General features: G+C 46.0%; 1 long non-coding RNA gene across 1 annotated transcript in view; it reads left to right on the top strand.

The window, feature by feature from the left end:
• The first annotated feature begins 8,372 nt into the window (after positions 1–8,372).
• Positions 8,373–11,031, top strand: part of LOC309541772 — a 51,633-nt gene continuing 48,974 nt past the window's right edge. Inside the window, exon 1 of the long non-coding RNA XR_014223913.1 lies at positions 8,373–8,430. This is a non-coding gene — a long non-coding RNA (uncharacterized lncRNA). The remainder of the gene's footprint in view (positions 8,431–11,031) is intronic.

Below are 11,031 nucleotides of genomic sequence, written 5' to 3'. Positions count from 1 at the left end.
TACCTTTCTTTCTCAGCTCTGTAAAACCTTGGGCTGGAATTCCATAAGTCACAAATAAGGCCCTATTTCATCATCTTGTGGTAGTGGCTTTACAGATCCCTTTCTCTCTAACTCTTATGCTTAGTTGTTATGCTATAGGAAGCTGTATATACTTGTTATTATTTATTAAAAAAAATTATATCCCATATCTTTCCTTGAAAGAGCTCAAGGTGGCTAATAGTAAAAATAGCTTATGGTTTGTATCCAGTAGTGCCACCTACATCCGCTCTGGAAGGTTTGGGGGCTCCAGAGCAGGTTCAGGGAGAGTGCCAGGGCAGAGGAATACATTTCAAGGGGGACAAGAGGAAGAAGTCCTCTTGCACTTGCAGAACTCAGTTTTTACAGCCTTGGATCCAAACTCAAATACAGCAATTTAAACCATCAAGCTAACACAGATACATGAAAGCATTAAAACGTCACCAGGAAGCAACAACTCTGCCCTGAAATAAAAATTAATCAGCCTTGGGTCATTTAAGGATATGCAAATTTCTTAAACTTACTTTCTAAGCCAGCTATGTACCTAACCAAGGACCTTAGCTTTTATATAGGTATTGTTAACTGGTTTTTCGTTTCTGGCATGCTGCCACATGCTGCCGTTCTTCAGCTACTATTCCAGAACAATGTACTCAAAATGTTTTTTCCCCCTTCTAGAAACGAAAAGATCCCAACATTTGCAAAAGATTCAGAATGGATTCTCAGTATTGTCATTTGTGTGGCACCACCCCACTTTCTGGGCGGGGGCTTGTTTGGTGTGGTTTTGGAGATAGCTGCTCCATGCCATTCCCTCTGACCAGTGCAAGCTGTCAGTTTGTGAACTATTCAGAGACGTGATGTCAGCTAGTGAAGGGAGTTCAGGGATCAGCTGTAGCTCAGGCAGACACGGAGAGTTCCTCTTGTCTAACCTTTTATAATTGGTTAGAATTCTACAATACAAGGTATTATATACCAAAAAATCCAAAGAAAACTTGCACGTGCTTAGAAATCCTACATTTACTGGCTGGCAGGACACAAGGGAGGGTAAGGAGGGGTGTGACTACAATCACAGAACTTTTCTCGGTTTGGGTGCAACCTGCCATTAGTGTGGGAGTGGAGGAAAGGCACTCACTTTGTAAAAACAGCAACCATGTGATGAAAGGTGTAGAATATCAGCTCCAAATGCACTTAGAAATGGATCCAACCGCGGCTATATCACCATAAATGGCAAGTGTGGAAAAGCCCTGACTAATGCATGGCTTTTTTATTTTCTTCTCTTTTGAGAGGTTAGTCAAACTTCTCTCTCGTGAAGAGATAATTACACTGTGCAAACCACTGGCATGGCTCTGTTGGCCACTTTGGACTATTTGGGTATGGAGGGAGATTTTAGGAACAAGTTACTTTTCTTTTTTTCTTAGAAGATGAGCCTTTTTGTATGGTTGGATGCTATCCAGACCCAGTGTTTTGCCAGTTTTAATGGCAGTAAGGCCTAGGATGTTGTCTCTTGTCACCACCATTTGCCTGAGTTCCTCAAAACTCATTTTCTGTGGAAGGGATCTGCCTTATACCCTCTGCTGTGAAGACAAAAGCAATGCATTCAACTTCTCTGCAATCTCCTTTGGTTGAGATGGAAGTATATTCATTCATTTTTTTGCAACGCAACAGTGCCAGGAAAAGATAAATTTTCCAGTATGGGAAGAAAGAGCATATATCTTTCAGAGAAAATTAACAATAAAATAAAGACACGGTATGACTAGAGGGGGAATTTTGTTATTGATACCATGGGATCTATCGGTAGGTTTCTATGACACTCCTGCAACCACCGTCTACACACCACCTCAAATTGCAAAAGCCTCACTGGCTGTGGATTTAATTGCATTTTCCCAATGGTGATATATTGCAGCTGAGTGCTGCAATAATTCAATATCCTGAACAGAAGCCCTTTCTTGAAGGAAAGACAGTTACGTCCTGCAGAACAAATGAACATCAGCTGTGCTACATTTGTTCTTTGAAAAACTGGTTGTCTGGGAAGATCCTTGGGGACCGGAGAATATAGTGTGCAGGTATTGTCAGGTGTGCATGCAGGAGACAAGCCCCGTGACCAATAGGACTTTGCAGGACTGGGGCCTTCCTAAGTTTGTTCTGAACAGGCAAGGCACGGCCTCACAGGTGAGGCCGATTGGTAACTCACAGCACCTGGTGGCAAGAGCTGGGAAGGGATAGAAGGTCAGCATTTCCCTTCAGCTCTTTGCTACAACACCACGCTTCCTGCCTTGCTGCATTTGACTTCTTGCTTCCTGATCCTTGAACCTCAGCTTCTTGATTCCCTGCTTCTTGATCCTTGGACCCCTGACTTCGTGATTCCTTGCTTCCTGACCCTCAGACCCTTGGCTTCTTGACTCCCGGCTCTCTGACCTTCGGACTCTTGGCTCCCAACTCCTGGCTTCTGGACCCCTGTCCCTGCTCCCACCCTGCCATCTTGCCCCCGGTCCTGACGTCGCCTGCCGGGACTTCGATCACCCGTGAACAGGTATGGTTTAAGTGTTGTGGTCTCCAACTCTCTTTACTCGCCCTTACAGCTATGCATATTACACTGATGGCATTAGCAATAGCCTTTAGAACAATATAAATGGAAGGTTAAAGTAATAGTCAGACCTTGCACTGGCATTTAAAATCACTGTCCGTTTTCAAAAGAGCAGTTGAAAGTACACCTGTGTATACTTTCGGTATGGTATTAAAAAAAAAAAGGGTTTTAAAATAATTTTGGTTTGAGTGACCTGGGAGCTTCATTAAAAAGCATCACATACTTTTATTTACAACTTTACAACGGCAAAACAACTGTGGTAACGTTTATTACCAAAAGAACTACTTTTGGTTGAGTCACTAGGTGCAATTCAGCTGCATTAATTGTAAGCACTTTGATGTTGCTTTTGAGACGATTGCACTGACCGTCTCCAGTGCAGTTAAGTGCACATCAGGTATGCTCAGGGCTTTTTGTCAGCTGGAACTCTTCTGCACTTCTTGGCTGGCTCCAGAAGTGGGGGGTGGGTGAGACCTGACCAGCCTCAGCAAAGCCATGCTACACATCCGGCTCATGACGGACTCTCCCCAAAGTCTCTTCACAAGCTGGTTGCACAGTGGGGCTTTGCTGAGGCTGATCAGCGTCCCAGCTAATAGCTGACACAGAGGAAGGCTGCACCTCAACTGAGCAAGCTCCCAGCTGAGAGGTGTGCAGGTGTCAAGGCTCAGGAACTGCTATCCCTCCCCCGGTGGCAGCCAAGAAAAAGCAGATAAGACAAAGAATCCTTATCACGTAATTTATTCAGTATTCACAGAGTACAGTGATACCTCGGGTTAAGTACTTAATTCGTTCCAGAGGTCTGTACTTAACCTGAAACTGTTCTTAACCTGAAGCACCACTTCAGCTGCGCCGCCGGAGCCCGATTTCTGTTCTCAACCTGAAGCAAAGTTCTTAACCTGAGGTACTATTTCTGGGTTAGCGGAGTCTGTAACCTGAAGCGTATGTAACCTGAGGTACCACTGTAAAGGGATGTAATCTCTGCAATGATGGCATCATTCCAAGTAATGTCTCTCCCCCCCCCCCCCCCCCGCTTCATCTCCCCTAATCTATGTCAGTTCTGCGCCGGCTAATCTGAGCCTTCAGCCGCTGAGCTGTCTGTTCTACTACTCTCAACGCCCGTCTGGTCCTGGGAGAAGCAGGGTCAGGAATGCTTTCCAAGGACACTGAGTCTGTCAGCTGTCTCTCCCCTGGTGCTTCTTCCTGCTGTTCCACTTCCAATATTTCCCAGCTTCTCCCATCTGCAGCCTCTGAACTATGCCCTTCTGCAAACCACTGATCTAAATCTATACTGTCCTCCTGTTCTCAGGAAGGGTCAGTCCAGCCCCTGACAGCAGGGTGTGCATTTCTACTTGTTAAGCTGCTCAGCTGAGGTTTGGAAGGCTCCCCTTTTGTGCCTCAACTGAGCAGCCTCAACAAGCCTCTGGCTAGTGAGGAGACACCCCACACAACCCCGAAATAGATCCTGTTTTGGCTCTGGGATGGGTCTTCTGAGGGAGGTGCATTCCAGCACCTTTTTGTCTAGAAAAAAAGCACTAGGTATGCTATATTTTCAAAGCATTTAGATCCAATGTCTGTACAACTGTATAGTGAAGCAATAAAACCTTTGTCTCTTAGCAACATGCTCAGGTCCTTCCTCATAGATATGTTTTCATCAATACACACTTTTCTGTTTTATATCTTATAAATAAACCACTGAACCTCACAGAAAACTGAAAGCAAATACTACATTCTGACTGGGAATAAACCTGTATATTAACTAGAATTCCTCTTCAGAATTCTGCGGAATGCCTATATAGTCCCACTCCTTCAAATTATTGCGAGAAAGCAAAAGTACTTCGCTGGAAGCTAGAAGAGTCCAGCTATCAAAATAGAAGTTACCACTTGTTTGGTTTTGGAAAAGATCTTAAGGCTTGACCCTAACATACGCTGATCCAAGGCGTTTTTGGTCAGTACCTTGATTCTGATATCAGGAAAATAATAAAGGAAGGGTTTAGGCAACAAAAGTGCATTTGTGTTGCCTCAAAGTGACAGCCGTTCTTGATGTAGTGCAGTGACCAGCAGTGAAAGGCAGTGATGAGGATGCCATCGATCTTCAAAGTTTGTGCATCTGATGACATTTTGAGCGCAGCAGCTTAGAAAGGATAATGCAGCAAAAAGGCAGGATTATCAGGCAAGGCAGAACAAGGTCTACTAAAACACATTACAATCTGAAAGAAATCTGCCAGTTGTCATGAGAGTATAAAAAGTCCTGTTGGATCAGGCCAAAACCTAGCACAACACCCTTTTCTCCCTGTGGCCAGTTAGATGCCTGTGGGAAGCTGGCAAGCAGCACCTGAGTACAACTGGCCTTGTTGCTCATCTAATACTCTTCAAAATTTGGTGACCATCACTACATCTTGTAGGAGTGAATTCCATAATTTATCATTTTGTTTGTCCTGAATCGTCCAACATTCAGCTTCAGTTCTAGTATTAAGAGAACAGCATGGGCCAGTGTGGTGTAGTGGTTAAGAGCGGTAGTCTCGTAATCTGGGGAACCGGGTTCGAGTCTCCGCTCCTCCACATGCAGCTGCTGGGTGACCTTGGGCCAGTTACACTTCTTTGAAGTCTCTCAGCCCCACTCACCTCACAGAGTGTTTGTTGTGGGGGAGGAAGGGAAAGGAGAATGTTAGCCGCTTTGAGACTCCTGAAGGGGAGTGAAAGGCGGGATATCAAATCCAAACTCTTCTTCTTCTTCTTATGGTGGACTTTTCCCCCATCCACTTTCTCCACCTAGGATGGCTAGGCCATACCTACCAATAATAATAATAATTAATAATAATAATACATTTTATTTATACCCCGCCCTCCCCAGCCAAGACCGAGCTCAGGGTGGCTAACAACCAATAATAAAAACAAATTGATTAAAATACCATTTAAAAAACAAGATTAAAATACGACATTAAAACATTAGGATGCAGCTTCTTCACAGGAGGAGAAAGGAAAAAGAAAGGGGGGGAGGAAATCAAACTGATACTAAGCCAAAGGCCAGGTGGAACAACTCTGTCTTACAGGCCCTGCGGAAAGAAATCAGATCCCGCAGGGCCCTGGTCTCATGAGACAGAGCGTTCCACCAGGCTGGAGCCAGTGTTGAAAAGGCCCTGGCTCTGGTTGAGGCTAATCTAACTTGCTTAGGGCCCGGCACCTCTAGGGTGTTGCTATTTATGGACCTTAAGATCCTCCGTGGGGCATACCAGAAGAGGCGGTCCCGTAGGTATGAGGGTCCTAGGCCGTGAAGGGCTTTAAAGGTCAAAACCAGCACCTTAAATCTGACCCTGTACTCCACCGTATCTATGTATCTATCTAAACCTACCTATGTATCTACCCGGGTGTTGGTTTAATAAGGGAATTAGTCAATACATAGTGGGGGGGGGGAGAGAATTGGCTTAGTCTGGAAAAAGTTCAGCCTTTGCAGTTTTTACATTCAAGAACCATTGCCCTCTGTATCACAGTCCCAGACTTTGGTGCCTCTCGTTAAAAATACCTGGGAGACAAGCTAGAGAAGCCTTCTAAAACTGATGATTCATTGATAGGATGGATCATTGGGCTGACAGGTCCAAGCCAGCTCCCTATATCTATATATAAAGCTCCGACCTGCTCTATAATCACTTCAGTTGCTCAGAATAGCAACCTAAAAGCTTTTCACATTTCAAATTCCATAATCTTGTCACTTTAGTTAAAGGCCTGCCTTCAAGATGGAGTAGATTTTTCTACCAGAAGTACACTTGCAACTCTTACATTTTTAATACTCTTCTCACTTTCAGTGTTTTCCCCTTAAAACACACACACATCACTGCCCCAACTTTGAAAACATAAAGTTCTGAAAGTTGAGCAGCAAATATATGATACACAGTGTGCTTTAGGAACATTTGTTAAGCATGCCGTGTTACAGGGTCACAGTCATGGCCCTCTGTTGAGATGAGTCTGAACCACATGCCACCACTATAATGATATACCTGGTGGAGGAAGAACTGGCTTTATGGCTTATAGTTAGACAATGGTTCAGTTGGCTGATTTGAAACTTGGCAGTTCGGGGAAGGTAGGTTGGAGGATGGCCCATGTTGAATTTGGGGTAGAAAGGATCAGAAATGGCTAATTTTACAAACGTTTGATGAGAGGCTTCAGCAAGTGGTGGGCACCAGGGCAACATCTAGTATGGGATGAAGAGCCTCAGCCTTGGGGGCCTTCCAGGACACTCTCTGTGACAGGCGATGAGGCTCTTTGAAGATGTATTTCCAGCAAGCCTTCAAATAGGAGTTTCCTCCATATTTCATTTTAGCACTCTTGTTGATACAAACTATACTTCCTGTTCCTGGAGCAAGACACACTCCTATCATCTGTCAGTGGGTGGCTGCCTTGCTGCAGCAAAGCAACGGGGAGCTCACTTTACGCTCCTGGTTGTTCCTTTGAACTCATGTCAGTACCTGCCCACACCAACTGTCAGGTGTGGAGCAGGTGGGCTTGGTCTTCCAGGCCAAACTGGAGCTTCACCTGGGCCATATTTGACCCACAGGCCAGAAGTTCCTCACCCCTGACTTATATTTCTATACAATGCAATAAGCAAAACTACAGTCAGAGTGCATATCAAGTTGAACATGTGCACTTTAATTTGAGAGCTGAGAACCTAATTTTAAGTGAATTACTAATGAATCCTACATATATTTTGAAGGCCATGAAGCTTGAGCTAAGACTTACCTACAGTCCCCAACTGTAACCACTTTAAAATGGACCCAAGATTTTAGAAACAATTTTATTCAAACCTTAGCTAGGAAATCCTTGGTCCAACAACTAATCTTTTCTGGCATTTTTTTGGATCAGTTAGCTATTCTCTATCATTTAGGCTGAAACTATTTTGTCCCAAATTAGCATTTTGAAAGTGCAGCCTATCTGCACTTCTTCTGTGGCTGAGGGCTACAGAGATAAAATATTTAATGGTGCTAAATTTTTGACACTATGCTGAGTGCACCATTTGCTCATGAAGTACTGAGGATTTTCCATGCAGCATGAAAAATAACTGCACTGTTTACTGAAAAAAGTCTATTAAATATTTGAGCTGTTTATGAGAAGTAGCAGATAAAAGTGACACAGAATCATCTGACTTCATTACATAACCTACTAGCTAAATGTCAAAAGTGATAGGCAGGGGATGGAGAGCTCCAGTTCTTACTGCTTCCCTGTCAGCCTTCGTGGGCTTCAAGGGTTAATTCCAAAATGGATAGCCGCCTTTTCAGGTATATGGTTTTCAAAGTGTTTTATTATATTGGATCCTATGGCCCTCCAGATGTTGTTGGACTGAAAACCTTTGTTATCTATAACCACTGTGTGGGATAACCAGCCTCATATAACCAACATGCTTAAGTTTAATTAATGCATGAAGGGGTTAAGATCAGGCATCCCCAAACTTGACCCTCCAGATGTTTTTTGGGACTACAATTCCCATCATCCCTGCCCACTGGTCATGTTAGCTGGGGATGATGGATGTTGTAGTCCCAAAACATCAGGAGGGCCGAGTTTGGGGATGCCTGTCATAGAGTAAGCAGTCCTGCCAGGTTTAACTCGTCTTGGGAAGGACTAGGTAATCAAGTCTTTGTTTTCCTCCAGTCTGTCTAAGAAGCTCAGTGTATGAAGAGGCTAAGCTTGTTGCTCCAGCATAACCCCATGGCTTTCACAAGCCGCTTGAGTTCCTGTACTAATAATTTAGGAACTTTCAGCACTGTAACTTAGCCAAGTTTGATTTCTTGTGCAGCTTTTTCTGAAGACTGCATGGAAAAACACATGAATCTAACTTAGCTGGAGAGTTTGTAAGTAAACCATTTTAAACTTATGAAACGTGGATTCTCCAATGCTGGGGGAAGAAGGGCTACTTTGGAACTTCCTTGAACATTTTTAATGTCTTAATCTATATTTCTATTCTTTCCTTTGCTGCATATTTTGCGATTTTAAACCTCTGCTGGGGTTCTCTCACCAAAGAGTAATTGTATTAAACCTGAATCTTGGCAGCCAGAGACTTCTCCTTTTATACCTATTTTTTCCTTGCGACCAGCACATTGGCCATGCTGGCTAGAGCTAATGAAGCTCCACAACATTTGCAGCACCACAGGTTCTCTATCCTGGCAGAGAGACTAAAATTCATGCCCTTTGATTGTCAATGGACTGTATTTTACTGGCAGCGGTTTCTGTGCTGCTACCCGCAGGAGAGAGATTGATAAAGCAGATTGGAATCCTCTTGTTACTCGCTTTGCCTTACCAGTGTGGCACCTATGGGCACCAGTGTGCCTGCCAGTACCTCCTTTGGCACTCATGAAAGGTGGCATTAAACATCCGCTTAAAAAATCCACAATGCATAAAAGGCTGTTTGCTCTTCCTGCTCAGTTCTTTGAACTGGCTCAGCCTCGCTTACTTTGAAGCCATTATGCCACACCCCTGTGGCAGCCATTTTGTGATAGGCCACACCCCCACTGCCCTATATCAGAATTCCACATGTGCTCACTGGCCCCCAAAGCTTGGAGCCCCCTGCTTTACAGACTCTCTTCTAGAGCTGAATTCCTTAGATCGGATTATTTGTCCACCTACCCTGGTATTGTCTACTCTATCTGTCAGTCGCTCTAGGGTCTCAGGTGTGCTTTCCCCATTACCTGCTACCTGGTCCTTTTTTAAAGCTGGAGAGACCAAAATATAGCCCCCCGCTCCAAGGTCTGAGGGACAGTGGACCAGCCCCCTGCTGAAAAAGTTTGCTGACCTCTGCCTATCATATTCAATGGCAAATTTCTTCACACCATGAGCCCCTCCAGACATCATTTTAAAGGGCTTTTTAAGGGCTGATTATTTGTGCTCAGGGTGGTATCAGGGTGGTTATACATGATCCCACTTTCAATGTCATTTGCGTCTGCAGAAATTTTCCCCATTCACTTTCTCTACGGTAATGAGCTTAGGGTGGTGTACATTGTTTTCTGCCTCCCAATTTTATTGTTACAACACTTATGTTAGGCTGGGAGGCAATGACTTGCCCAAAGTCACCCAGTGAACTGGGATCTGAACTCAGGTCTTAAGTCCAACATTTTAACCACTGCAAACCTAATCTCCACTCATGCAGGTATCAGCATGCTTGCAGAAGTACCTTGGGGTGGGGGAAGCCTCAGGGTAATGTCCCCCTAAAAACAGAGTCCAGTAAGGACCAAGAATGGTGGGTGAGGGTTGGTGTCAGAGCTGCTCCCCGATCCTAACTCACAGAGGATCACGCTAGCCAGCGATCATTAAGTAAAAGTCTTTATTGAGTTACAGTTTCCATTCTCAAGCTGCTGCGTGCAACTCTACGTCTTATGGTTAGATCGGCGAAGCTCCGTCTGAGTCTCCGCCCCTTGTGCACCAACTTAATATCCTAGCCCTGCTCCACCTTTTCCGCCTGACTGTTCTCCTCTGGGTCCCTCTGCCCCCCGGGGTCTCTTTCCTCCGGGATTCCTCTGACGCCGACCCCCCGGACCCTCCTGTCTCCTTGCGCCGGGCTTTAGGACCTGGCTCCCTCTCCGGGCTGCCTACTGCGTCACTTTCCTGTGCATTTGAACTTGGCGCGCACGCCCAACCTTCCACTTTCCGTCTGACCGTTTCTTCGCTCCCCGATGGAGGTGTGGCCACTCCTGACTCGTGCCCTCCCTCCTGTTGTGAGCTGCCAGCGCTTGATCCCTGGCGCCCTTCCTCTTCCCTGCTCTCTGGCGGTGACGCTGGTCCCGATTTCCAACTGCTCCCCTCTGAGTCCCCTCTGGCTCTATCTTCCTGGGGTGTCCCCCTAGGCTCCCCCCTTGCCCTGGCCACTGGTGCTCCTTTCTGTGAATCTTCTGATTCACTGGAAAGACTCGGAGATCTCGGGTCGTCGTCATCACTCATCTTTTCTTCTGCCTCCTCCCCCTCGCTCTCTGTTTCCTCCCTTGCCCTTGCCTCTGCTCCTGAACCCCTGACATCCATCCCCCCCTCGAAGCCCCCTCTTCCCCCTCCCCTCCTTCCGGTGCGGGAGCTGGGTGCTGCTGTGTCAGGGGGACGAATGTCGGATACAGTTCGCTTCCCGTGGCGGGCCTCCATCTGAAGTCTTCCGGTTCTTCCTCCCTGCTCTCGTCGACGACGGTCACCTCCGCTTCCATCTCTGTGCCGCCGTGCTCGAAACCCGGGTCGTCCCCGAAAACGTCCATGTCCGTCTCTCCCTCGCTTCCTTCTGGAGACGTTGCTCGTCCTGGACCCTCCAGCCACTTTCTGCGGAACTGCTCCTCTGGTCGATCATCCCACCAATACGAGGGTTCTGAAGCAGATCCCGAGAGTCACCCCTCCGGGGAACGTGTGTCTCGTGTCGGTTCCTCATCCGAGTCGAACCCCCGGAACGTGCTGGCTGAAAGCGTGGGCGTGAAAAGCCAGTC

This window comes from Podarcis vaucheri (assembly GCF_965113315.1).
Source record: "Podarcis vaucheri genome assembly, chromosome: 10".
NCBI lineage: Eukaryota > Metazoa > Chordata > Lepidosauria > Squamata > Lacertidae > Podarcis > Podarcis vaucheri.
Note: the sequence above shows the minus strand (reverse complement) of the source record. Positions and strands in the feature narration are given on the sequence as shown.